The following is a 23,687-nucleotide window of genomic DNA, read 5'->3' on the forward strand; positions in this document are numbered from 1 at the left end:
ATCAGGCGACATGAACATCAATTACTCTTTAGGATAAAATCTAAAGTAAGGAATGAAAATAATGCTTTTAAAGTGAATAAATAAAGAAACAAAAACAAAGATCAGCACACCGGGGAGCTGAAAGATTTTCAACTTGATCGCTCTGAAGAAAAGTCGCCGAGAGCTACACTTTTACTCCAGACGACCGCTTTCATCTGTGTACGTTCTTTCCTCGTTGCACGCTGGCACTCTACCCTAAAAAATGGCGACACCCTGCAAATGAATGAATGGGTGTGTTTACAGTTGAATCTAGGCACACCCCAAAGAGTGTGGGGGGGGGGGGGTGGGACTCTCCTTGGCTGGCAGCTGACTGGGAGTGGAAATTGGTGGTGGCTCCATCTGTATAAAAAGTAAATATATATATAGTTGTATTCCCTCTGATGGGAGCCAGGATGTAGTTAGGCAGATTGCATTCGACCAGATCGATGATTGTCCTGCTGATACCTGATTGGTCAAGACTACCTGAACTACAAAGCGTACTAAATCAGAACAAATGTTTACAGTTTGAATCTTTTCATGTAGAATAATGTGGGATAGAGATTCAAGAGTGGAATGATGTGCAGTTGCAGTGAATTAAATTGTCAATTGTGACATTTAAATAAGGAATTCCCGTCGCCTTATCTTAATTGGAAGTAATGCAATTATATGAGCAAGTCTGATTGAATTGGAGAAGTTCACAGTTTGTAAGTGGCATCAAAACCTGCAGGGCTTTCAATTCTAAAACTGCCACTTCGTGTTTCCATGCTGCTCCTAATGAGCACACACAATTAGCATGATTTATTCTCTCCCTTTTTTTTTCCTTGTCTGGAACCCGCTTAACTCTCCAACTCCTCACCGAACAGCATCCTGGACAGGAAGTCTAAAAAACAGTTTTCAACCTCCTCTGCAGTCTGAAATGTTCCTCCTGCAGAGCTGTCGTCAATCGAGGCTCCTCCTCCTCATCCTCCACCGTCTGTGGGACAACGATCAGACTTATATGAGTAACATGCATCTCTATAAGCGTTAGTGTATCTGTGTATTTAAGGGATGTATCCGAGAGGCACACAGGGAGAAAGTTAGAGCACAAAACAAGTTTCCCCGCCAAAACACCATTTGCATTTCCTTCTCATGTTTGCTAAATTTAACTTTTACAGATTTTAATAACGTTGAACACGACCTCTCTGCCTGCTTTTTCTCTTTCTTTAGTTCAGATTTCTTTCTCTGATCTTAAACTTCTAATTGCATTTTGTAACTCTTGCTCACACAAGCTCTCATTGCGACACCTCCTCGGTTATGTTAACGTACACACGCTGTACCACCAGACTGCAATTATACGCTGTTACGGTGACGGCCTTATAGGACCTGTCAGGATGCCGTTAGTATCCAAAACCTCGAGTAGGAGCTCTCTGCATCGCTCCCCAGCACAGACTCGCACATGCACATAACATGAACACACAGTCTTCATCCTCTAACTCTTCACAGACTCATTCATGTGAAGTGTACTCGTTGTACGGGAACATGCAATTCGGTAATTGTGCCTCTTTACTCCGCTATCTATCTCACTCATTTCCCCTTTCACTCTATTATATCACACTCTCTGAACCCCCCCCCCCCCACCCCCACCCCCACTCTCAGGATGCAGAAGAAGATGCCAACACTCCCATCTCGTTGAAACCATCAGCTTCTAATTACTAAATATTTGTGGCAAATTAATACGTTGATTAAAATGCCTATGAAGGTGCCAAATAGACCCCACGATCCGTTTCCCTGATGAGGACCCCCCCTATCCCAAACACAAACAAACCCCCCCCCCCCCCTTTGTCACTTCAAAGGGAGGAATCAGAGATGTGATTGGCCATCCTGTGAGAGAGCAACAAGCTAATTTCCTTTTACAAACAAACTGTCGAAACACGTGTTTCATGTGACGACCGGAGGGGTCTGAGATCATCATCAACGTTGGGACTTTAAAGAAAAGTGTTTTGTTTGTGTGTGTGTGTGTGTGTGTGTGTGTGTGTGTGTGTGTGTGTGTGTGTGCATGCAGTGGCTGGGTGGTGAGAAAAAAAAGCCCTTCAAAGGGTAGCCTTCAAAGGGGGTTTTAATTATAACATGGAGACTTTCAGGCTCCCTCTCTCTCTCGTCCTTTGCTCGTTCTCTCTCGTTCTTTCTCTCTCTATATTTTTTATCCCGCCGTCGCTCCCTTAGAAACAACCTGCCAGGTTGAGATGAAATCAGGCGAAAAAGTAATAACCCTCAAAATTAGTTTTTAATTATATGAAGTCTCTGTATCTCTTGTCAACTGCCAACGCCGCCTCCTCCTCCCACACTCACCAATTCACTAACAAGGTGGAAAAAAGAATAGTGACACCCAGTTAGACATGCAGGGACTTACATTAGACACACACACACAACCACACACACTAACATACAAAGATCTCAAGTTAAATTCAATGCAAAACTTTGCTGATTTTGAAGATTACTAAGACCTTCATGTGATATATGTCTAATTTAATTTTTACCTGATTTTAAAATCACGACAATGAGCCATCTAATGCAAAATCCACTTCACCATGTTTTTCTAACACTGAGAAAAGTCCATCCTCTCCGTCTTTTCCCTGCTCCACTTTTCAGAAAATGTGTGCTCAAACAGGCCGTTTGGAGATTTTCCCTTCATGACATCACAAAGGGCAGTAACCCCTCCCCCAGGTGGGTGACACTCCCACAGCTAGGTGTTTGTTCTGCCCTCTGAGTCTGCCTTCTCACCGTAAACAATAGGACATGGAGCAAGAAAGACCGAGGCACCTTCTGCCCTTCCAGAGAGGGGGCGTGGTCAGACACAGCTCATTTACATTTAAAGGTACAGACACAGAAACAGCCTGTTCTGAGCAGGGCTGAAATAGAGGGGTTTATAGACATGATCAAATACAGGATCAGAGTGGATTTAGAACAAAAAACACACATGTTTTGGAGAGCTCTGAGATTTATTTACACTGGTTGAAGAGGATGTGACCATTAAATCTCCCCATTCCTTACACTAAAAGACCTGCAACCCATTTTCACTTAATCTACCTGTTACCTATCATTTGTCAAAAGCATAGTGTGTCAAAAATAAACTGTACTGTTTGTTTGCACAAATAATAACTGGTATAAAGTATCATCTCTACTGATGCATTAGCAATGGGATGTCTTTATTTACAGCACATATTGCAACAACAAGTCTTCTGTTTGTATCGCTGATTTGACCCCGTTTTTCCAGCATCTCCTGTCACTGTGCAGTGACTTTGAAGTACTGTACACCGCTTCCCAGTTGCCCCTCGAGTGTCTCTTCTCCTCAACTTTTAGAAAACATCTCTGAAACCTCAGGAACCTTGCCCTCCATCCGTCCAGCTCGCTCTTCCAGTTTCCCCCGGAGACGCTTCCTTAACAACCCCCTAAGGCCCCGTCAGCAGAGACAGCCACAGAGGGGGAGACAGTGAAGGGACAGTTTATGTGACACACTGAACAAAAATAGCTTCTATGCCCAAAAAATCTAATTTAGTTTGGGTCTTGCCAGCACACACACACACACACACACACACACACACACACACACACACACACACACACACACAAACACAGTAACACTCGTTGTGAAGTGACCAGCACTTAGAAAAAGAAGGTTGTCTCAGAGGTTGGAGTGGATATAGGAAGTCTTGGGTAAAACATGGGCCTCGTTTGCATAATACCAATTTGCATATCACCTTTGTCAGTTGTTTTTAACGCTTATGATTATGAAACTGTCTGCATGTCCTCTCTGCTGCCTGACACACACACACACACACTTACTATACTTCATGTGAACACACCAACAGGAAACACAATTTAAACCTTTTTTATGTGCAATGAAATCTTTTTGCTTTGATTCTGGTTCAAGACTAACCTTGATGATGCATATATATATATATATATATATATATATTTAATGTGTGTGTGTTTGCGCATCTTGGACGAGTGTGTGTTTAAGTTTTGAAGCTGATTGCACACGCGTCACACCTTGTTAGCTGCTCTCTATGGTAACAAACATTCTCACCGTGGTAGCTGTCACTCAAGTGAATTACCATCACTCTAGAAAAACACTCAAGTAGAGAGAAAAAGCTGACATTTTGCTCAAAAGTTTTTGTTTTTTAATGCATGCTTGTGTGACTTCTCATTAAGTGGGACTTTAAAGCAGCATGCTAACAGTTTAAAAACACGGCAGTAAGGCAGGGGAGGCACTGTGTACCCAGGCTCACCTTTAAAAGTTTTAAACTTCCAGTATTTCCTAAAATAAACCTGAACTTATGTTAATATGATATATTCTTCTGATTTCATGTTTCATTTGTGCAAAACATTAAAGTTTAGACTTTAGAATGACACATGAAGCCGTTATGAGGCATTGATTTGAAATATTTGGGAGCATAAGAAGGGCCCATTTGTCTAATGGGGTCCTGGGACCTTCAACATCTGTCAAACCTCAACTGAACATTTTTCTCTCTCTTACCTCCATCCCAAGTCCCTCCACTCATAACTTCATCCCTTCATCCCGCCAGTCTTCCCTTGACCTTTACCTTCCTCCTGTCATCCATCTTACCTCCATCCCTTCATCCCTCGACTTTTAACCTCCTCCCATCACCCCTTCGCCCTTACCTACATCGATTCATCCCTCTCCTTTTACCCTCATCCCTTTATTCCACATCCCTCCACCCTTACCTACATTACTCAATCCCTCGACCATTACCTTATTCATATATCCCTCCAACGTTACCTTCTTCCATTCATCCCTTCACCCCTTGACTCTTACCTTTACCCTGTCATCCCTCCACCCTTACCATCATCCCTCCACCCCTCGACCATTATCGTCATCTCTTCATCTCACATCCCTCCACCCTTTTCTTCATCCATTCATCCCTCCAATCTCACCCCCCTCAATTCAACCCTTGACCATTACCCTCATTTCTTTACCCTACCATCACCCCTCGACCCTTGACCTTTCATCCCTCCACCCCTCGACCCTTGACCCTTCATCCCTCCACCCCTTGTTTTATATTTTTCTGTGTTGTCTGATTTTATTAAATTCGTTTTGGTTTATGTCCTATGGTGATGTTGTCCTTGTGTTTCTTGTCTTCTGTGTGCTCCTGTTGCAACGCAAATTTCCCCTTGTGGGACAATAAAGAATCTGAATCTGAATCAATCCTTACCATCATCCCTCCACCCCTTGACCTTTCATCCCATCAGCCCTCGACCCTTACCTTCATCCATCCTGCCACTCTTACACTCATCCCTTCATTCCTCAATCCTTACCTTCATCCATTAAACCCTTGACCATTACCATCATCCCTCCACCCTAATCTTCATCCACTGACCTTTACCCTCCTCCTGTCATCCCTCGGCCATTACCTTCTTTCCCCCCTTGACCCTTATCCTCATCCCACATCCTTTGACCCCTACCCTCCTCTCTTCATCCCCTTCATTCATCCAACCTCCCTCATCATTTCGATCTCTGCATATAACAATAAACCATTCTTAATCCTTGTCTTTATTAGTCCTTGTTAGTGAATCCATTATATTTTAGAAAAGCTACTTAAATTCTGACCCTATGATGAGAAACATCACATTTTTATAGAAACACTACATTAGGGGTGTCGTTCATAACTCAACCCAGTAGATCCAAACCCGCAGCACGCTTATTTATCGTAGGCCACATCGTTAAAGAAAACTGACCAGGCTGAAATCTCTGCGCCTGTTGGACCGAAGTTATGAATGATAGAAACCAATTATAAAGAGGAGGCGTGGAAACAAAAAGAAACATCAAGAAACAACAGGGACGCAATCTCAATTCTACTCTGCATTAATGTTCATCCGCCCACACGGCAACATGCACACAGTGACACACAAAGTCCAGGAGCCTCCCCTGAAACTGAACGAGAGACATGAATTATATTAAAGAACACACTGAGTCCTGACATACATGCAGTTATGTGCAGACACACAGCATGGACAATCCCACACAGTGCACAAACGTCCTGCTCCCTCACACACACACACACACACACACACACACACACACACACACACACACACACACACACCGGCATACATAGATGCAGACTCATTAGAGAGTGAATTCGGCCTCATCTTCTGACTTTATACTGTTCTCATTAGTTCAAATATCAGTTCAGTGAACAGAATGGTAATGGAGGCTAGAGCGAGGAGGTGAATGTCAGATGAGAAGGAAGTGAAAGTGAGGACAGAAAGTACAGGGGGGGAAAGAGGAGGGGGAGAAAAATATCCTCAAAGGTGATTTAACACCTGTTGGCAGCCATATTTCTGCATTAAAGGATATGTGCGGCTCGGGTTAGAGAGGCGTGTTGCGTTGCATTGAATATAGCCGACACAGATGACATTCTGTGCTGTGGTTTCCTAGTCTAAATGCTCTCTGATTGGGTAATGTTGAAAGTTATATTTGACATAAAAGGCAACAAATGGGCAGGAATGGAGGCATGTGTGAAGATGGCCGCACTGTTTTTTTGCCACAGCCGTTTTTGGTTACTGGAAATGCACCTTTAGGAAAACTCCTTCGAGGGTGAAGATTTTCAGAAACTCTGTTTAAGGTGTTAATGTGAAAACTGGGGGAAACTGTGTGCCGGTTTCTCCTCCGTTTACAGGGCCGGCTCCAGTCATTTTGGTGCCCTAGGCGAGATTAGGATTTGGCGCCCCCCCCTCTTGAAGCCTGTCTCTACAATATATGGACAACAGCCATTGGAAACACCATCAACAGGTTCATTACTTCTCAAACAAAAATAAAGAATAAAACAGACCACTATATTATAACACCCCTATTATGCAAAGTTTATTATTCTTTCTTTCTTTTTTTCTTCATATGTCCATTTCTTATTTCTTCTTAAGACAGAACATGAGGGAAGGGCAAAAATGGCCACCTATATGGCCGATATGCCGTGTCCGTTTGACATCATTGTGCGATGCTGTCACTTTTGTTGGCTGACGTAACCAAACTAGCGCTGGTGCTAACATTGCTAACTGGACTTTTGACATGCTCACACATACATGCACAGTTACTCTCCCACCATGTTGACAAACAGAGGCGCTGGAATGGACATGAAATGGTCATTGCAGAGGAATGGCGAGAGAATTTACCATGTCAAGGACATCGTTTATGACTTGGCTGCTGTCCCACAACCCTGTTTCCATTCAGCTGCAGTAAAGTCTCTACATATAAGGAAGTCCGTCGCCTGTAGGATAATGATCTGGAGGAATTCTTACTGCATGGCGGACGAGCGTGGCCTCATTGTTGGCACAGCATTTTTTCTCAGTACGTCTATTTCATTATACGAGCAGTGTGTCCTCAAATAGAACCTCTGAGGCTGTGGTGAATTTCTTGCAGACGTCGTTCTGCAGCCTGAAGCACGCCTCACTGTCTGGCATTTGAATGAGTAAAGGGATTTTCTGGTATAATAGGGTTTAGCAGGTATTCTCTGCGGTGTATCCAGGATAAAACGGTTAATTTAGGACTGAGATTAAGAGTTTTTACATAAACTGCTGTTATGGCACTTCACTTTCACCATAAACAAAGAAGAGTGGGAGTGGGGACTTTAACATTAAGGGCTTGTTTAATTCTAAAAGAGGGGGGGGGGGATTTGTGAAAATGAACCGGCCTGGCAGCAGCATTTCTTCTCTTTTCTGAGAAGTGACTGAGTACATGATCCAATGTCTTGAGTTTGGCCGTCTGGAGGAGAAATGTGTTAGCATGCTCACAACACACACGAGGAAATGATCTTTAGCACAAGAGTGGACGGACCGGCCTAAACATTTGACCACATCAAGGAGAGCCAGAGCTTCTTCTAATCCCTGTGGCCGATGACAAGCATCATTAGCGAGCCTGACTTTGCGGTTTATTTTTGGATGTGTTGTTTTCAGATTTTATACCTTCGTTATTGACTATTTACATCCTTGATTCTTCATCACTATTTATTTTACCTTCTGCACAGCACTATATTTGACTTCCCTTTTCTGTGCTGTCACTGGTCTGTATCAGCCTCCGGCTCAGGGTGGTTTGAGTCTTATTTGTTCTCTGTGGCTGTGGATTTTCTGTATGTCTGTATTTGTATTTCTGATGTTGTGTATCTGTTGTGTCTTGATGCCTGCTGCAGATCTAATTTCCTTCGGGATAATAAGAAAGTTGAAGTTGAAGTTGAAAAAGGATCTGAGTGGAGAACCAGGGTGCACTGCAGGCTGGGAGACGGGTGAGCAGGCTGATGCAATCAGGAGGTGGTAATAGGTGGAGAAGATGAGGTGCACTGACAAAGGCCATGCATGAAGACAAACAGAGAGAGGCTGAATCTCAAACTCCACAATCACAGGCTGTTTTATAAATCCTACTATACTAGTAGTACGTTTGGTCAAAATGCAGTATGCAGTATGAGAACAAATGAGAGATCAGCAGAACACCAAAAACACCTGGATGTCGTACTGTTTATGAAAAGTATGCTTCAGGCCTGGTTTCCCACAATGCAAAGCACCAGGGGAAATAATCATGATCATACCAAATCACACAAAGACACCACCAATTATCTTTTTTGATCCACTCAAAATTAATCTCTTGTCAGCTTTTTTCAGACTGTCAGCATTTATAAACTGTAGCGGCATTTGGCTCTTGTTTACTTCCTCATTCCAAGACCAGAAACCAACTTAGCCGGGCCTGGTATTCTGCAGAAGTAACCACCGATTGGCCGTCATACTACATACTGGTGCTGCATACATCGTTCGATAGTAGTTTGCAGTAGGCGGTTTGAAGAACATCTACAGACTCACACATTTTCCGTCGCCTTCCTGTTAAGTGTCTGAGTGTTTCGAGCTGCTCCACTCTGAAATCCTGAGGGCTCTGATGTCGACTCTTCAACGGTAAATCACACACACACATCGAGTCTCCATATCTGCAGACTTTCCTCTGACTCTTACCCAGAGTTCATTGCGAGCTTGGTGACATGAAAGACGTGATCGTCTTTGATAAATGTTTTGTGTATTGCAGCGGTATTGAAAAAGAGATGTAGTCAAAGCATGCATGGACATGAGAATAAAACGCAGATTAGTTTAAGTGACAGTTTGTAGCCCGGTTTATTACTGCTGCGCTTATTTAAAGCACGTTTGAAGAGTTGTCGTTACTCCTGCAGCAGTCTTTTGCACACGAGTGGCATGTGAAAGAAATTTTAATCTGTCGTCGCCCATCAAAAGCATCACAACAAAAGCAGCATGTCAATGGATGCCGTCATGACAACGACTGTGGAAGAGATCCTCCTGAGTCTGGATGTGATGATGAAGGGATTGACAGGTGATCGACTCCACCGCTGTTAGTCTACCACACTATGTATGTAATGTGTAGATGCTGTAAAATCTGTAAGATCTTCTCACATTCATATGAAGTAAATTTAATTAAGAACTGCGGCTGCTGACATTGCACTGTTCAGGCTTTGCTGGCGCTTCAGTGCACTTTGGCTTTAAAGGAAGAATGTGCGACTTTTTGATCCAGTAGGTGTCGCCCTTGAGCACCAGCAATTTAGTGTTCCTCACAGACGATCTAAAATGACAACCCGAGGGTCAAAGGTCAAACTCACTGTGAAGTGGGTCTTTTGAGTTGACAAGTATTAGCCTTAGCTCTCCTCAGGACCAGCTGGTTATAAATGACCAGAAGGCCAGTCGGACACCTCCCTGATATTTTGCTACTTGTTTTAACAAAAAAGTCACAGTGTCATAAGTAGCTCAATGTCAAGTAAAAAGGCAGATAATAGACGAGTATGAATTATTTCTCCAAATATTCGCTTTCAAATGTTTAGCTCCTTTCACTATTCTTCTGTGCTTCCATTTGCCTAAAGCAGACTCCTCTCATGCTGTGCTTTCTTCCATTACCCTCTCAAATATTTAAAAACATTCATTTCTCACTCTCCCGTTTAGTCCTCCTCACCTCCCATCAGGCCATGTGGACTCATCGTGGTCCCCTCTCAGTTAATATTCGGAGGATCCCGTCAGCTTTGACCTCCGGGCTCAGCCTCTGAAAAGATTTCATTTTGACTGGAAGGTACCAATAACGCCCCGATGAAGCTGTAAAGCGGAGGTCGTAATAAAAACGCTTGTGTAGGCATAAAGCAAACAAATATGTTTACTGCATGTGCACATGCATATTCACGCTTCAGACCTTGAACCACAGGAGGCTGAGCGTGTGAATGAATATGAATCTCATCAACTTCAAAGGCAACAAACTGAGATCTTTACGGCTAAATGCATTGCAGGTTTATTTTTTTATTAAACAGTAAAGCTGCAAACATGGCAGCTGATCGTTCTGAAGAAAGCTGGAATATTATCCATTAATTTCCTGCTGGTGACGTTTGGCCTGCAAGGACATCCTGGTGTCATTGTTTCCTTCAAAGATCTCCATTCCTGAAGACAAAGAAAAGCAGAAAGGCATTCAGTCTGCAGTCTATAAAAAGTGCAGTTCATTTGATTAAACTGGATAGCTTATTTGTTAAGACCTTGACAAATGAAATGATATAATTTGAAGTATTTCAGGGACAGTTTGAGTCAACTATCTTATGTGTGTGCATGTCAGTATGTGTCAGGAGTTGTGGGCGGATGGTGTTTAGGGATGTTGCAAGAAATTACCGGCCTGGATAATTGTTGTTTTTCTTGTAAGCCCTTCAGCATCAGGCTGTCGTGTTGCCAGGTTACTAAGCATTTTATCCTACAGGCTTCATAATTCCCGAGTTAAACTCAGAGGAACCATTAAGTCACTAATGTATGATCGTATGCAGATACTCACAATCATTTTCAAGTGTTTTGCTAACCGGGTCCAGTCTTAAATATTTCCTTTGACTACTTTATCCTGTGGTTTTCTTTTAAGGTCCTGAGAGGAACATTCGGTTTGTTCTGATTTTAGTGCCCCCCTGTGGACAAAAGTCTTTGCAGATTATTTCCTGTACATGTGTAAGTAGTCTAATTCCTTTCTATCTACATTCAAACATCACTGACTGTGAATGTTTGCGGTGTATCACCTACCCTGCAAGGCCGGATGAACCATTAGGGTGACCAGGGAGAATCCCAGTGGCCCGAGATCTGTAGAGGACTCAGGGCATAAAAATCAGGTTTGATTCTGATCTTGCTCTACTTCTACTTCCGCTGGTGCCACAGCAGCTTTTCAAACAGAGCCACTGCAAGTGTTCTTTGATTCTGTGAGGCTCCAGAGTTGGTCGGTTTGGGGAGCGGCAGATCTCCGGAGGGGCACTCAAAGTTTGCTGCTTATGTAGGGGCAAGTTGTTGTTTTTTTGGCCCTGCACCTAACCAACAGCAGCACTTTCAAGCCTTTAAAATAACTGCATAGATCGTGTCATCACTTCCATCCATATTGACCGCTCGTGTATGTCTTTCTGTGCTGTGATCGTGCGTCACAGTTTGTTATCATCATTAAGAAGATAAGAAGATTAAGAAGATGCACGAGGCGAGAATGTTATGATTGATTTGGGTAAAAAAAAAGATTGACTCATTAAGGTCTACAGATTAATCACGTGCGCAGGGCCGGCCCGTGGCATAGGCAGTATTGGCAAATGCTAGGGGCGCCAGCCTCCATAGGGGGCACCGCTGGCGCCCCAAATGAGTGCTGCAGAAATGTTGAAGATAAGAAGAAGAAATAGAAGGAAAAATGCATTTAAATATCACTAAATATTATTTATCTAATATAATTTTCATGCTTTTATTTAGTTATGATCCAAAAGAAGCCATGAAAACACAACTATCACATATTTAAAAAGGCTCTATTTTCTTGTCTCCTGCTTGACGCGGCGCATCACAACACAGCTACTCGGTACCTGCTCGTTGTGGAGGAGGAGGGCAGGTGACTTATTAGAAGTGAGTGACACTGACCACACTGATTAACATGAAGTTCATAAACATCCGTAATGTAAAAAACAACAACACAGCCCTCGGGAGCCCAGGGACGAAAAAGAAGAAGGAGGAAATTTGTGTAAAGCTAGCTTGTTATGATCAATGATAGTAACGTCAGTGTTTCCTAGCTCGCGTTAACATCATTATTTCCACTGTACTTTTATTAGGTTAAGATTATTCATGTTAAGAAAATAACCAGTGTAAATAATACACTTCTTTTGTATAGTACGTTGTTTGGGACACAAAACCTACTTATATATTTATTGACATCTCTGTACTTAGTTAGCTTTCACCCTCGTCGATTAAAATGTTTATTTTCCTCCTCCTGTTGTCATTAATAGTTTTAAGCTCTTGCTTTTAGAGTATTGATGTCTAAGAGCATAAATGCATTTTGTGAAAGTCCTCACTGAATAGATATGTGTGCATGCTGTAGGTCTGGTTGAAAGGAAAACTACTGAGTTAAGTTTTCTGTATTGCTCAGAAGAGAAAATAATATTTAAATAAAACACTATATTATAAAATGCCCATTGTTTCACAAATACTCATCTTCTCTCTCCAGATGCAATTTTAAAACATTTCAAACCATCCCCTGCCGTCCCCGAGCCGTCTGTGACCACTTCTGCTCCCTGCACTGTTTGGTATTGTTTGTTCTGTTACACTAGTTATTTGTATTTATTTTATTTTGTATTTACTTATAAGAAATATTAGTGTTATTAACATTTTATAAATGTTTGTCTATAAGTATTTTTTATTTTTTTAATAAATACATTCTGTTAAATATAAAGCTGTAAGCCAGTTTTCTTCAGTGGATGAATATTGTCTTTGGTGGTCTAACTGTCTGCAAAAATGGCTAGGGCCGGCTCTGCACGTGCATTTACTTTGTTCATTAGAAGAGGGTCTTTTAGAGCAGTGGTTCTCAACTGGTGGTCTAGCCTCAGGACCCACCTCCAACTCCTTCATAAAAAAATCAACGACCCCAATTTCAGATATTTTTTAACCAGATTTGTTCAATGAAATGTTGTGCAGTTTGGACCTCAGAAAGTACAAAAAAAAGAAACAAAACAAACATGTTGAAAAAGCACTTCATAGATTTTTTTCTGATTTTTTAATTTTTTAAGATTTATTTTTGGGCTTCTGTGCCTTCATTTGAGAGATAGGACAGTGGATAGAGTCAGAAATCAAGTAGAGAGAGAGTGGGGATCGACATGCAGGAAAGGAACCACAGGCCGAACCCGACCCCGGGCCGCCTGCCCGGAGGACTGAAGCCTCCATACATGGGGCGCACACACCAACCACTGCGCCACCAACGCCCCACTTCATAGACTTTTTGACACAATATTTTTCCTAGGCACACATTTCAGGTCCCAACCCACCAGTTGAGAACCACTGTTTTAAAGGGTTTTTGAGGGGCTTTATTTAGAGAGAGGACTGATGATAGAGTCAGAAACCAGAGAGAGAGAGAGTGAGGAATGACATGCGGGAAAGGAGCCACAGGTTCGGTTAGAATCCGGGCCGCCCACTTGGAGAACTACGGCCTCCGTACATGTGGCGCGCACACTAACCACTAGGCTACTGTCGCCCCATTTGAGCAGATTTGAACATGGGCACATTGAACAGCTTTATATGGACGTTTTATTTTGCCTTGAGCCATGGTTAGCAAAAAAGATTACCTTGAAAAAATAATAAATGACTTGCACCTTCCCTCCAGTCAAAGCCTATCTTCACACCACAGCAAGTTTTTTTTTTGGAGTCTTTCATAATGCACTCTGCAAGATATTCAGTGACAGTCAATTGTGGCTACTGGTTGAAAAGGAAACAAACAAAAAAAGCTTCAGTCATTTGAGGATATTGTCATTAAGTCTGCTGAGTGTCTGTGAGGCAGTGGGTGTGTGTGTGTGTGTGTGTGTGTGTGTGTGTGTGTGTGTGTGTGTGTGTGTGTGTGTGTGTGTGTGTGTGTGCGTGCGTGCTTGTGTGTGTGTGTGTGTGTGTGTGTGTGTGTGTGTGTGTGTGTGTGTGTGCAGGCTTTGCGATGGCTATCACTGTAGGCCATGAAGGCTGGGGCCGTTTATTTAAAGAGCCACTATAAATGTTGAAGCAGTGATAATGGCTGCAGGGCCGAGGGATGACATTTTGACAAACACTGCTTATTATAGAAATGGTTTTATCAATGTGTTTATAGGGCGAGCCGAGTGGCAGAGGGCCTGTGTGTATGTGAAAACAGATATGCCCAAGTGTGATGGAGTATCTCGGTTTGTGTATCTTGCCACTAGCCCATTGGAGTCTAGGAACTGGATAGTAAGAAAGAGACAATAAAACCGTAAATGTGCTTCTTTTCTCTCATTTATTCTCTGATGTGGGCTGACAGAGGGGGAGGAGATCGAGAGAATCATCTAACGGCTAAAAAACAAAAGAATAAAGGAAGGCGGGTTGGAGGAATGGAGAGGGAGGGACGGCCAATTCCAGCATAATAACTTTATACATCTTGTTTTTCTTTCTGATGGAAACTTTTCCACTCTTGGTTTTCTGAAACTCGGAGGCATCGATCGTTCACCCACGCTGGAGCAGACGTGCAGGCACTCACGTTTACACTCTCTCTCTCACACACACACACACACACACACACACACACACACACACTGCATGGATCTCCCAATAAGTGCCATGGCAACTTAACTGCACAGCGATCGCTGCCAGCTCTTTTAGCAGGAATGTCGTGTCATCTTAATGTTTACTCCGTCGTGTGTGTGTGCTTATTGGAGGTGAGGACGCATTAGTAATATAACAGTCACATTACAGAAGCATCATTACCAATTATAACACCTCCATGTCAGGGTGGGTGTGGGTGTGTGTGTGTGTGTGTGTGTGTGTGTGTGTGTGTGTGTGTGTTTACATGTGAGTGCACACATGAATTAGTCTCCCATCTCTGTGGAACAAATGATCATTCATTTGTGTTTGTGTCTGTCATGATTTCCCCCGTCGGGCTGTCAGATGATGTCACACACAGTCAGTCACAGGTGTTTGGGTTCCTCATGCTGACATTGTTTTGCTTCGAGCCTTTTGTGGGCCATTAATCCGTCTATCTGTCTCTTTTCTACCTGTCGCCTCGCTCCTGAAAACCTGCACCGGCTCCCTCTTTATCCTTAAATAACGGCGTTGTCAGCCTGAGTAAACACTCTTTTTGCTCGCTTAATTCACGGGTCAGTGGTGACAGACAGCCCTGTTTCTGCAATTCAAAGAGCACCACTCTGCATCGTCTGGGGTTTAATGATAATAAACGTAACATTTCTGAACGAAATAAGTCCTGAAGGCTGGAACACATCGGTATGTGTCAGACGAGAATGGGACTGACTTGTGTTTGGGGGAAGGTGACCTAGAACGTCAACAACAGTGAGGTTCACACGACTCATGCGGCGTTGCACTGAATGAAATGAAGAAGCGGTAAACAATCGGGATGTGTTCTTTTCACCCGAGCAATGTTGAGATGAGACGTGCGATAATGGTTCCCCGCTCTCAACATGAATACCTCAAGAAGGAGGTTTCTTTTTTGTTCAGAGGAGAGAGGAAGTAGATGTTGTGACCATGAATGTTTGTATATCCGTCCTGCCTGGTGTCATCATCTCTGCACACAATAGACCTGTAATGGTATTTCCTTAAGTGCCCACATTCTGCCCTACGGTGCTGAGTGAACAAACTTTTTGTGTAAGACTAGTATGGCAGAAAATTGTTGGAATTAAAAAGCCAGCACACAGAGAATTTGTGAGGTTGTGAATAGATGCAGAGCAGGTTGCGAGCAAAGAGCATCAAGAGTCATGAGAGGAGAAACCAGTTTAGTGGTCGAAACACCGGAAATCTTAAGTTAGGTTTTATTTATTTTAACGTGTCATACACCAAAGGGAGCCCGGCCCACATGGGCTTACAAGACAAACAAAACAAACAAGAGCAGTTAAAGAGCACATATTAACCCCCTTCTCCAGCTTTTCAAACAGTCCCCTGTGGTCTAAATGAAACATCTGTGCTGTGCGTTGGTCAGAATATAACATGAATCAAGCACCAGAGGAGGTTTGTGACCCTGTATAAACCAGCTCTCTCAGAACGCTCCATTTTGGTGTGTGTGTGTCTTTAAATGCAATGAGCCCCCCTGAGCCACTCCTTTGCGAGAATAAAAATGGTGGACCTGCGTAAAAGTTTTGTTCTAGGCTGAGGGTGGAGTCCATGGGTGGAGATACCAGGGGAGGGGAGGGGATTTTTTTTAAACCAGAATCCCACTGTGACGTAGACTTATGCAGACCACAAACAAAGGACTGGATGGGTTTATTTCACATTTTGTGAACACTCAGGTTACCCAAATATATGTTCAAAAACACTATGATAGTGGATTTCTCATAATATGTCCCCTTTAAAAAAAAGAACAGATACACTATAGCACACGTCAAACAGTGATGTAAATAACAACGTGCCTGCCTGTGGGAAAGAGAGCTGATCTCTGAGTGGTTTGATTATTGATACTTAAAGAAGCACACTGTCTCGCTTTATGCTGACATATTTATTTGATCATACAGCGTTTCCTTCTAAATGATAGGTATACACCTATGAAGGTCGTTTGTACTCAAACTCATTGTCTCTAAGTTTGACCCTCCTCAGACGCACCTGTCACACCCTAACCCTAACCCTTTCTCTGTGCAGTGTTTTTTTTAAACATTTATTCATATTACTCCCAAAACACTCCAATGTATAATCAAGCCCCTTCATCCAAACTCTTTGCGTCCTGGGCCTCACTTTGCACCCAGATTGTAGGTTGGACAATTATACACCTTACACCACTCGCTTTAGATCGTTTAAAACCGGCCCAATGTGTCACTTCTTGTTGCAGAGATCTCTGTGGTATTGAAAAAAAGCTGCAGAGACATGGTTCTCTCAGTGGTTATTCTGGAGTCTGGTGGGGCTCTAGGCTTAAATCAATTGGGGGGCCCTCCAACCAGCATTCATCACCATCGGGTCTGCCAGTGTCCCAATGCTTTCCTGTTTGTTTCTTCCCTCCTATAGGTGGATAATCCCTCTTCATTTTTCTTTGTTGACTTTCATTGACAAACTTTGGTTTTCAAAGCAGTAATACACACAACGCTTAGCAGAGCAACGAGAGGGAGTGCTGTCAGATCTACGCATGGTTAGAGAACCCAGTGAAGTTTGAGAAATCTCATGGCGTTAATATCACCCTGGATGCTGAGATCGTCCAAAAGTCTGACAATGAGGAGGAGGAGCCTCACATCCACATTGTGGATTCTGCTTTACACCTACGAACCTTTGATCGATGGGCTGAACCAATGTTAATTTATTTCCATCCTGTATGAAGAATGGAAAAAGTGGAGATGCTCTAGGAACAACACGGTGCCAGCCCCCCTCCCCCCACCCGGCTTGTTCAATGGCCATCTCTGGCCCATGCATTTGAAACACTGTCATTGCAAAATTTGCACATTTGGGGCCACTGCTTTTGTTTAAGTTTTTGAGCCCTCAGTGGCACATCTGGGTACTCTTCATCCTTTGGGTACCATGAATACGGGGGTCATTCCATAAAGTTCATCCACCACTGACTATTTCCTATGAGGACACGTTGCACTGAGGGGGATGCTAACCGAGGGTTCAGATGTCATCAAAGGCACAAATATGACTTTAAGTTGCGTAATTGAATATCAGCAATTCTTTTCTTGAATATTTTTCCACTAGAGTTTTCAAAAACCTCCAAAAAACATCACACATTTGGTACTTTTTGGTGGACGTTAATCCAAAACAGATCCACTGAGTGAAGAAGCTCTGTGACAGACAGATGGATACACACTGTTACCCTTTAACAAACCGCTAACACTACACAAACAGAGAGCTAAATGTCATGACCTGTGGATACACAATGAGCAAAACAAGATGTGGAAGTGGTTGCATATTCATTTGCATTGGCAGTTTATTATTTTTAAGTCCTTCAGGCGGAAACTCTTGAGATCGACAGGTGATTTTTACAGGTTTGCATTCTTAGGGAGATCAGAAGGTTCAAATAAAGGTTGGAAGGGAAGAGACTGTTAAGAAAAAACGGATGAAACACGAGCGAGGACCTCTGAGAAAGATTTCCAACACATTTCTGAAGCTTTGACTTGTACAAAATTGCTGTTTCTTGGGGCTAGAGTGCAAGTCAGAAGTGCACAAAGTGAGTACTGGGTGTATTTTTGTGCACATAGTAGTTCGACACAAACTTTAGCAACACACACTGACAAAAACTAAAACCTGTCTCTGTCTCATTTCTACTCAGAAATATCTGTCTGAAATGTCTGCCACTAGATATTCATCTTGTTTTAAGAAATTTAAAGGAAGAATGTGTCACATTTTGCACATAAATAAAGCAGACATCAAGTCTATCTTGTGTAAATGTGTCTCTGAGTCATGACTGTCTACAATGAGTGAGAAGCTCGAGTCCTGCTGGCTGTGTTGTTGTCAGAGCCGTGTTTACAAGAACGGGACGGCCGGCTCCTCCCCTTGTGTATAAAAGCTGTTTTAGTCAAGGACTACAGAGAAGAAGAAGAACATACTCACTGATTATTTGTTTAGATCACGGTCATTCTGTGTCAATTTACATGCTAACTTAAGAGCGGTAACATTAGCATGCTAACACAACAATGCAGGACAAAGGTGATCGCAGCTCGATCAAAGGATAATTTTGTCCGCTGCTAAACTCGTTCGTGTGAACATGAGTGGAGTAGGGTTGGAGGTGTGTCTCTGGAGGAGAACGGAGGCTTCAGAATGGAGGAGGCGTGGCCAAACAGCAGTTTGTTTTGGTTTTATGCTGGTGCTCAAGGGCGACATCTACTGGATCAAAGTCGTACATTCTTCCTTTAACCAGTCAATTTAATTTGACTTTTATTTGCAGACATTTTTACTCATTACGCAAAAGCAAATCAGGCCTTAGTTTTGGTTTATGTCTCTGAATTAGTTACTTACCTGTCCTTGTCAATTGAATGTGATTTATAAAAAGTGGAAATAGATATTTTGAACACAAATACACATCTTCAGATTTGAGTTTTTCAGCACATCACCAAAAATAACTCTCATTCTAAATATGGTTCTGTTTGCATCCCTCCCAGCCTCTTCTCTTTATCGCTCTCATCCTCTTTTTTTTTTACACACAAAGCCGATGTAGCACATACACGCTTCAGATAGTCTGTTAGCTGTCAGTTCTTATTGTCCCAGTAGATTACCAGAAATACGTCTGCTTCTCCCCAAAGACCACCTCCACTGTTTCGCCGTCACGATACCACATCATGACAGGTTTGATTTAAATTGATATTGCCTTATTTATTTCCTTCAGTGACATCCATGCGTCATGCTGGTGTCTGATGTGTTGTTTTATTTAAGTATATTTTTCTTAGAAAGGTCTCAACTCGTCAACACTCTCCAGCATCTTCACCAGATGCTGCAGGTAGACGATATTGGAGATGCTTTTGAAAAATGGAGAGAGGTTAGAATGCAGAAAGGTTTACAGACCGATGCAGAGCTGGATAAACACTGAAGATTCAGTGTCCACCACATGGCAACCTGTGTGAGCATTGATTCTAGAGAGGAGGGGGTGGGGGGAGACAGCTCTCTCTGATGATTTGAAATTAGACTGCAGTACCCATTTTAAACACTAGGTGTCAGAGTTACATATTGCTCCTTTATGTGTGACTCTTGTCTGAAACTTGGTTCAAAAAACATGAATTACATGAATATGGACCAGGACAAAAAAGTAAGGCCCATAAGCATCTCTTTCTGTGCGGCAGCAGACTCACGTTTATTACTATCTCTAGAAAATCAGGCCTTAGACACAACAGCACTACAAATAAGAAATAAAAAAAATATCCTTTTGAGACCGACCCATTCAGGACTTGTTGGTTCGACCATTTCCATTTTCTGAACCGGTGCTCTCTTGTCTCAGACGAGGCTATGGATCACTGTCTTTAGCTCGTAGCGGCGAGGTGGGGAAATAGAGCGAGCGAGGGAGAGAGAAAGTATCTGTTTTGTTTCACGGGTGACTGCTGTTCCCACTCTCTGTTTCCTGCTCAAAGCCTGGCGGATTGGAAACACATTTTCACCCAGAGTCTGCACCTCATCCCCGAAGGCTCACACACAAGCTACTAACATTGTCTCACACACATACACACACATGCAAAGCAAAACACTCGTCTTTACTCACACACACACACGCGCTCTTCATACCTCTGTTTCATAAGCCAAAGGCCAGCAGTAAACAGCCATTTGCATTAGCCCTCAGTCCTGATAATCAACCTCCAATCAAGAGCTCATAGGATCGTTAAGGCTCGTTAAGGCTCGTTAAGGCTCGTTAGGCACTGATTTATACACCGTGTATGGACGGTTCCAGCCCACTGCCTCATATTCACGGGGACATTAGAAGATGGACAATGGCATTTGCATTGATGTATTACTTTGAATCCTATAACCCCATCATTTGGTATGTGGCTATTTATGTGTGGCTGTTCGAATTGTGGATAGTAATCTGGCTCTTATCCTGTAATTTGCTAATTAACATAACCACGCATGACATTGTGAGGGAAATCACACACACACACACACACACACACACACACACACACACACACACGAGAGACATGAGAGACACACTTCTACAAATACACGCCGGGGAACATATGACGATTTTTACTGACGTGTCATTTCCTCAGACCGGTGAGACAGGACTCATTTAAACTTGATAACCCGTGTGGGATCATGCAGTGATGCTGTTTAGACGGTGTGTTCTGGCTCTCTGTAAGTCACTGTGTGTGCTGTAAAACTCCAATTAATAGCTCAGACTTTTATTTCTATTATTTTATAATACGACCATGCCTTTTTTCGGAACAGGCATCAATACGAGATGGGCCTTTAATAATTTTCCAACAAAATTCATGCAGAGTTAATATGGGACACACCCTAAAATTTTAAATTTGTATCTTCTTCTCATCCAGTGTTTTTTTTACAACTTGAGATATCACCACTGTCTTCACTCTAGCAGCTCTCATCAAGACTCTTCATATTGGTCGTGTTAGCAGCATTTCACAATAAAAGCAGCCTGGGGCAGAGACCGGTATTTTGGCTTGTTATTCAATAAGCGAAGTTAAAGTACAGGAGGCATCCCAACACTATACCCCACACTATGCTCTAGCTCAGGTTGTCTGCAACTTAAGAGTAAAGGCCCTGACACACCATGCCGATGGAAAAGAACTGGTGGCGATGAAGGCTGCCTGTGGCGTCGCCTCACGTCCTGGGCAAAAAGTTGCACTTGAACACACCACAAAGACTACAGTCGACGGCCAACCACCACGTATGTTCTGCTCATGTGTGAGAGGAAACAACTCTCCATGCCAGCAGGCGGTGGTAGTCTGTTGTTATGATACAAGAAGACCATTTTCACACCGCTGTCGGTCACCACTCGTATTATAGATAGCCTACTAATGGAGAATAATGTCTGATAAAAAGTTGAAAATATGAAAAAGAAAGAGAAAAAGAAATGAAACCTCTGAACAGCCAATCAGAGAGATTCCTCTCACAGACGCCGATTCAAATAAAGGTATATTGTATATTGTCATATCGGCCAAAAAAAGGCCTGCTGGGACCAATGGGTATCGATGCAGCTGGACACACCGCAAAAACTAGGGCGACGACCGCTCACCAACGGTCCAACTAGGACCGACGGTTGACGATCTCCTTGGTGTGTCAGGGCCGTAAGAGTGAGGTTTGGTTGTTAACGGATACCAAATTTACTGGATAATCCTTTTTCAAATAAACGTCCATCTTAAAAATCGATAAAAAAATAAATAGCTTCACTTGCACTTCGAATATGTTTTGTTTAACTCGGGGAGAAGGTACAGGGTTCCTGCCCGGGTTTGGGTCCGACCTGTGGCTCCTTTCCCCCAGGTCATTCCTCTCTCTCTCCCCAAAAGAAATCTTCTGTATTTATCTTAAAACTGAATAATTTTCTGAGGAAATAATGAAACCAGCGCTCATCAACGCCCTTTAAGCATTGATTCCACAAACGCTATTTAACCTCTAACCATCCCTCTGATGCTCCACTATGTTCTCTTGTTAGCTGCTATGCTAACCTTGTCTATCTGACATGTCCTGCCAGGCAGGTATTGTACACCGTTTTTATCAGCGCGTTTTTTTCCCTTCACACAGTTCCTGCTGCACCTCAGATTAAGATTAATGAGAGCACTGACACCGAGCCAAAACAACAAGGCTGATAGCTGTAGTGCAAAGGGATGGACAAATAGATGCAGAAACCCCTCTGTAGGAGTTAAAAAGAGCTCATGAGTCACTTTCTGATTCTGTGTGGGTTTGTCACAATGAACAACCCCTTTCACATATTTTGATCCATTGTCAATAAAAACTCTGCAGCTAGAAGGTCATACAGATAAGAGAGCTGGAGTTTGCTTCACGATTCAACACTACGGTTTATTACATTTTTGTACTCCGAGCGATCTTTACAAGTTCTCCTGAATGATTTGACTCACACACGGTATGCATGATAAAATCCAGAGTGTGCAAAGTGAGAGCAAGGAGCCAAACTTTAAAGGTCACATACTACACTCCTTTTACTCCCTAAAACATGTCTGTGAAGTTTCTTGTTCTAAATCCACTCTGATCCTGTATTTGATCATGTCTATAAACCCCTCTATTTCAGTCCTGCTCAGAACAGACTGTTTCTGTGTCTGTACCTTTAAATGTAAATGAGCTGTGTCTGACCACGCCTCCTCTCTGGAAGGGCTTGGGTGTCTCGGGCTTTCTCCCTCCATGTCCTATTGTTTACGGTGAGAAGGCAGACTCAGAGGGCAGAAGTCTCATCATTGTGGGGTTTGTAGACAAACTAGGGACACATATTAGTATTTTTCATAATATGTGACCTTTAATGCTGCAGCACCTTTGTGTTGATTTGAGCCTGCAAATGCATTTACCGTCATCAGCATTGACTCATCATCATGCAAACTTCCTCTAGGAAAACAAAACTGATTAGTCAGACCAATGATACAGTGATTGCTTTGAGTCAAGAAAAGTTTGCATGTGCGTCTGCAGCTTGTGTGCAAACCTTATTTTACTTAAAGAAAAGGAATCCGTCAGATGTTGAGTCATAAATCTCGTAAGCAAACTTTGGTGATCTGCACCAAAACAGTCGACCCAACATCAGACAATGAGGCTGCAGTATTTATATCTTAAATTAATCTTTATATTGGGGGAAATTAATGTTTTAAACATCAGTTATATTTAATCTCAAGTAACTTTAAAAAAAATCTCCTTTAAGCCTTCCAGCCTGCTTATAAAACCAATGAATCACCAAATGCATCATTTAATTGCCCTTTTTTTTTATGCTTTAATAACATTTGTGGGATTATTATTGTGACTTCAGTATTTTGTGAACTTTGAGAAACTCCCTTTTGGCTTTTTCCAAAGAGAAAGCATCCCAAACTTAATGCTAACTGATGTGTGTAAAGCATTGACTGCTGGCCAGCGCACTCAGGGGCGCTCGACTAATGGCCTTTTAAACTTAATGATCTAAGCCAAGCATAACCGAATGTTTATAAACTTCTCATTTATCAGCGGAGTTCATTCAGGCGATCCTAATGGATGTCTTCTAAAGGCTTGCTAAATTAGGTGTTTTTTTTTCTTTAAATCGTTGGTTA

At 42.6% G+C, this 23,687-nt stretch overlaps 1 long non-coding RNA gene across 1 annotated transcript in view; it reads left to right on the top strand.

Moving 5' to 3' along the window:
- Nucleotides 1-2,607: 2,607 nt before the first annotated feature.
- LOC132994583 (uncharacterized) overlaps nt 2,608-23,687 on the top strand; it is a 106,467-nt gene continuing 85,387 nt past the window's right edge. Inside the window, exon 1 of the long non-coding RNA XR_009676719.1 lies at nt 2,608-2,919. This is a non-coding gene — a long non-coding RNA (uncharacterized LOC132994583). The remainder of the gene's footprint in view (nt 2,920-23,687) is intronic.

The sequence above is a fragment of the Labrus mixtus genome, chromosome 2, assembly GCF_963584025.1.
Source record: "Labrus mixtus chromosome 2, fLabMix1.1, whole genome shotgun sequence".
Taxonomy (NCBI): domain Eukaryota; kingdom Metazoa; phylum Chordata; class Actinopteri; order Labriformes; family Labridae; genus Labrus; species Labrus mixtus.